This window comes from Megalops cyprinoides, chromosome 1, assembly GCF_013368585.1.
Source record: "Megalops cyprinoides isolate fMegCyp1 chromosome 1, fMegCyp1.pri, whole genome shotgun sequence".
Lineage (NCBI taxonomy): Eukaryota > Metazoa > Chordata > Actinopteri > Elopiformes > Megalopidae > Megalops > Megalops cyprinoides.
In genome coordinates, this window is record NC_050583.1 from 68,426,399 (window position 1) to 68,432,845 (window position 6,447).

Sequence of the window (6,447 nt, forward strand, 5' to 3'; positions counted from 1 at the left end):
TAGCAATGCTGCCTCTAGTGAACTGTCCCACACCAAATGTCTAAAATCATTCTGCTCCCAGGCGTCTGTATACACAAACATCTAAAGCCTCAGTGTCCTTTTCAAAGGTCAGCATGGTCACCGGTGTTGGGTGCTTATGGTTTCACAAAGCAACACAACCACTTATGGTCCAGATGGTCTATGACAAAATGCAACCAAAATAAAAATAATTGCATGTAAATGTACTATGGCTGATACAAGCCTTTTTTTAATATACCAATGAGATAAACAGTCCCTGAATGTTTACCTCACAACCTTTGTGGGTTATCACAAGAACTGGGTTTTAACAAGAACTGCACATTCGTTGGCTGAAGTGGGTTGGTGGGTCTATTGTGTACATTGTACTAATTCTGTATGCATATCTTGGGAGGCAGCTAAGGAAGGGATTCATTGTTCTTAATGCCTTTATAGATTTATAGGATGGGGAGGAATGAGAAAAGATTTCTTGCATCTTAGGATCCAGACCCTGTTTATGACACAAAAAGGTCCTTTTGAAAACCAATGGATTCTTTATATATAAACCTTTATGCAAAGTTACGTGTAATGGAATGCCAGGGCGAATACTCAGAACAGAAGGCAGCAATAAGAGCTGGCAGGATTGAATGTGGCCAGGGTTAGCAGTGTAATAAATATTTAAAGGAGTATGTACTGCCTTGCGCTATTTTGCATGGGGGATGGTTAAATAAGCAATATTAATGCTACTAAAACAGCTGAAATCTTACACAACCAACAGTGCGAACCCGAGCAAGGATTGCATCTGCCGTTATAAGCAGGCGACCTGCCTCCAATGAGACCAGGAATCCGCAGCGCAGCGTACAATAGCAGTTGACATCTTTCACAGAAACTGCAAGAACACTGTGACCTAAAAACCCAGCAAATAGAAATGCTCCGTTTCAGACAGAAAACTCAGCCATGTGCGAACCGCGGCCAAATCAGATTATATCACCACTCTCCATACAAGTTCACGAAATACTTTTTGCCTTCCAGTTGGTTCGCTGCCATAGGCGTAAAAATAGACTGAGTTCAGTAAACGATCTGAAATTCTGGGGGCAAAGCTAGTTGTTATGGAACATTAGAGTAAATATTTCCATTGTACCGAATCATGTCTGTGTCCACAGCTGTCAGCTCTGATGTTCATCAGAGACTGTGAAGAGCCGAGTGTCTGCAGCGTTTATCTCTGTTGTGTCCCTCCCGACGTCCCGGCATCCCTGAAACCAGACTTTGCGTCTGAACAGCTGTTCACAGAGGGGTGCTTACATTTCTGTCACAATGCGATTCTGAGCTCACCGGTGCTAACCTGAAGCTACTTGACTTCATTTTGCCTTCAGACGTAAAGTCACACTGACTCAGAGGAGAGAAGGACAAACACGCGAAACACCCACACCCATAAACAAACCACGTAGTTGACAATCCATAAATTCAAACCCAAAGGAAGAGTTTAGTACAGTGTATCCTCAATCTTTACTTTCACACCTCAAAGAAAACCGTCCTCTCACTTCATATTTTGTGTCGTAGTAAATGTTGGGATTTTCAAATAAAAGTAGGAGTACCTCAGAATTCCTCTCAGCAATGGTCTTATTCGCTTTACTAACACACACACATACACACGCACACACACACATATGTACATGTGTGTGTGTATATATATGTGTGTGTGTGTGTGTGTGTGTGTGTGTGTATATATATATCTGGGGAATGGATATAAGAACGTTTCAAAGGCCCTCAATATACCTCAGAGTTCAGTGCAGTCCATGATCCAAGATTCAGGATTCAAGATTCAAAAAACTTTATCGTCTATCACATAAGGATGGAAAATTGTCTTGGGCTGGAGGCTCACAAACAACATAAAAACGTACACCAATGAAAAACTCACATAAAATCAGATTAAAACACAAACACTTCCATAAATAAGTAAATAAGAGCATGTGTGCAAAGCTAGATCAAGAGATAGTGACAGTTTATTTGGCCTTGTTTAAAATGGATATTGCATTGGGAATGAAAGAGTTTTTGTAAGTTCTCTTTTTGGCCAGAGGTGCTCTGAAGCGTCTGTCCGATGGGAGTAACTGAAAGGAATGGTGAAGGGGGTGTGAAGAATCCTTAGTGATGGAGTCTGCCTTTCTTTTCACTGCATGACAGTAATGGTCTGAGAGTTGGGTCTGAGTCCATCATATAGAAGTGGAAGAAATATATAACTACAGCCACACTGCCTGGGAAGAAGGAAGGAAGGAGAAGGAAGGAAGAAGCCTTTGCTGAAAAAAGCGCATGCTTGCCCATAGAAGACTTCGTAAAACGTCACTTGGAAGATACTACAAAGATATGACAGAGGATCTTGTGGTGTGATGAGACTAAAGGGGAACTTTTTGGCTCAAACATTAAGTAGTATTTGTGGTGTAAAGCTAACACTGCACATCTGCCAGGAAACACCATACCCACAATGAAATACACTGGTGGTACCATCATGTTTTTGGGGAGCTTTTCAGCAGCAGGGACTGGAAATCTGGTCAAGATTGATGGGAAAATGAATGCTGTACAATACATGGAGATTCTGGATAAAAGCCTACTCCCCTCTGACGGAAAGTGTAAACTAGTTAGTAAGTTTATGTTTCAGCAGGACAACAACCCAAGCACGCTGCCAGAGCAACACTGGATTGGCTTAAAGTCCTTGAGTGGCCCAGTCAGAGTCCTTAACCCCATCAAACATCTGTGAAAAGACCTCAAAATTGCCGCTCCCCAACTAACCTGGTACGGCTTGAGCAATTTTGCAAGGAGGAATGGGCTAATATTGCTCCATCATCTTATCCAAAAAGACTGATGGCTGTAATAGCTGTGAAAGGTGATTCAACCATGTACTAAAGAAGGGGGATGAATATTTATTTATTGTTGACATTTTGATTCATGATTTTTTTATTCTTTAATGGTTTATGATGTTATTTCTTTTTTGGGCTGCGTTGTTGCAGAGTTGAGTGATTCACACACACACAAAATTCAGTCTAATTAGACAAAATCTCAGGTTGTGGAAATCATTTGTATGAAAAAAGAGTTGGGGCTGAATGCTTTTTCAAGGCACTGTACATGCATGTATGTGTGTGTATATATATATACATATATACACATATATATATGTATATATATACACACTATATGGACAAAAGTATTTGGCCACACCTGTTTTTTCAGGGTTTGAGCTAGGCCCCTTATCTCCAGTGAAGGGCAATCTTAATGCTTCAGACATTTTGGACAATGCTATGCTTCCAAATTTGTGGCAACAGTTTGGGGAAGGCCCTTTTCTATTCCAACATGACTGTGCCCCAGTACACAAAGCAAGGACTATAAAGACATGGTTTGATGAGTTCGGTGTGGAAGAACTTGACTGGCCCGCACAGAGCCCTGACCTCAACCCTATCAAGCACCTTTGGGATGAACTGGAACGGAGGTTGCGAGCCAGGCCTTCTCGTCCAAAATCAGTGCCTGACCTCATAAATGCTCTACAGAATGAATGGGCACAAATTCCCACAGAAACACCCCAAAATCTTGTGGAAAGCCTTCCAAGAAGAGTGGAATCTGTTATAGCTGCAAAAGGGGGACCAACTCTAAAAGTATATTTATTTGAATACAATGTCATTACAATGCAATGGTCAGGCGTCCGAATAATATATATATATATATATATATATATATATATATATATGGGGAGGAATTCAGTTGGAGAGATCAGGAAGGTCAAAGGTTATAATTACAATATAATCTCTATATTACAAATAATCTTTATATTACAAATAATGTTTACCAAACTGAGGGCACAGAGAAGCACACAAGGCAGAGTAGTTCAAGACTGAGCACTGAGCAAAGGAACAGGCAGGGTTTTTATAGAACACAAAACACATGACTAGACTAACTACACGCAGGTGAAAACATTTAACACAGACGGGAAGAAGGGCCCTCTGGAGGAAGATTGGGGAAGCAACAGGCACCATGCCAGAGGTCTGGCTTCTACACCAAAACTGCTCATGAAGGTAAAGAATCTGAAAATATTTGCCTTCTTGAATCACAGTACCCCCTGTGACAAGTTTTAAATGTCTCTTTTTTCTGAAAATGAAACCAAGGGAAGGCATGTAGTTTGATACACCATTTATCTATAAATCAACCTGGAGAGCCATCTACTGCATCTGATAATCCTCTCCCTACGTTTTGTACTCTAATCATATTGAATTGTTTAAGGGGGCATTTAAGATCAATAAAAACCAATAATAATTTTAAGATTGCTCTGATGTGTAAATGTAGAATAATTGCAATCCTCTTTGTGATATTCTTCCAGAGGGAAACTCCAGATGAAGCACTGCAAAGTAGGAACTGAAAGTTATTATTGCTAGATTATATTCACCTGCGCATCACTATTAAACCTGCAGAAAGTGTTTGGTTGGACTTACCATGAATTTAGAAATCAAATTTCTAATGGCAATAGGCATGTCCAATTCAAACACCTTCCCTTAGGTATGTTTTCAAATATTCATTGATAAAAAATTTCAAGATTGAACTAGAGACGTTGCACAATATCTGTATGCAAACTAAAATTCTTTCAGAGAACAGCACTAGGAGTCTGTTAACTTGCTGGGAATGAGAATTACATGAAAGTCACTTTACCTCCATGTTTTGGTTGATTTCCAACTTAAAAACAATGTCAGGCCCTTTCTTCCCACCGATAAGCAGCTGCAGAACTGTGGCCAGCATTTGCTATCCCCCCCCCAAAAAAAAAAAATCTGGGGCAGTTTAACAGAGGATTTGATAAAGCCTTACATCCAAATCACATCAAGGCTTTAAATAAAAACAGGATGTGTGGACACAGTTTCAGAGGTGGTGAAAAGATGCTCTTCAGAACATTGTAAACCCTGAGAGTGACGTCACCGTTGTCCTGGCTGATAAGTATCAGCCATGTTAATTACCAGCTTAATGTATATGTAAAGACACATCTGCTTGGGGTTAAGTTCCCTGGCTGTGCTGTCGGCATGAGACTCTGCTGGCTGAATAAGCTCTGTATGGAGTTTTTTTTTTTTTTTTTTTTACTGAGCAGATTAGTGTGTGTTCTGGTTTGGTATGAGGAGCTTAAAGCACATCAACTACTGATCACATGGTATTTTCCAAGATTGTCTGTACATTCACAGATCTTTGGGTCAAGACATAACCATTTTCCTTTTTAACCTGCAATGATGGTCAAGGGGCCAGTGAACTTGTTATTCATTTACAATCTTTTTCATTTCCTTATATTGACTTGCACTGCTCTGAAACCAGCCAACAATTACATCTTCCTGGATCATGTTTCGGAACGTTGTTCTGAATTCTGATCAAATATACAAAATCACACAATAGTAAACAGGCAATCCAAGATAGGGATGATGCCTGACTGGGCTTAAATTACCCTCAAAAATATTGCACAGGGTTAATGCTTTCAAAGCAGGCACCTCTGAACCAAGCCATAGTACTGCATTTTTTGTTGGGACATTTACATTTATTCATTTAGCAGACGCTTTTATCCAAAGCAACTTACATAGGTTACAGTTCTTTACAATGCTATCCATTTATACAGTTGGATATTTACTGAGGCAATTGGGGGTTAAGTACCTTGCCCAAGGGTACAGCAGCAGTGTCCCAGCGGGGATTGAACCTGCAACCTTTCGGTTACGAGTCCTGCTCCTTAACCACTATGCTACACTGCCGCCCATTACACTGCTGACATTAACTTGAACTTTTGTACAGTTACTGTACCTTCAGACAAAAAGGACTACAGAAATGCTTGTTAAAAACATATTGTTTGGTAAGGTAGCGATGAAACTAGTTTTTGCCAAATACGAAAACTTTCTTGCCTGCAACCAGCAAACTCGTGCTTAAAAGAGACTAACACTAACACTGCAGTGAAAGTTGTTTTGATTTTGGTCCAAGTTTAGGAGGTTGGAATAGACCCCCGATAGTAGGGTGCAACTTATCATCTACAGTAAATCAATTAAGGCATACATATCAGCAATGATTGTATATTCACTGTGTATTCATCTCTTTACCTGAGTGGGTTAAAAGCATTTGATTTATTTGTAACACATTGATCCAAAATGTTACAAAATGGGTTGTGACAGGTATAAACTACTTTCAGCTATTTTAAATGCAACTTCTTCAAATCAAACATTGATAGATAGAACAAGCCTAGTTTTCAGACTTTTCATTTCAATTCGCAATGTTTTTTTTTTTCCACTGTTTTTTTTTCACTGTTAATGGTAAAATGATTCATAGGGTTCTATAGAAATAATCCAGGACAGGATCCATAGCAGACGTAGAGGCTCTAGAGTGCTCAAAACCAGGCTCAACACAGCACTAAATGCATGTACAACTATAAGCAAAACACTTTGACGAGCTGAATGTCAG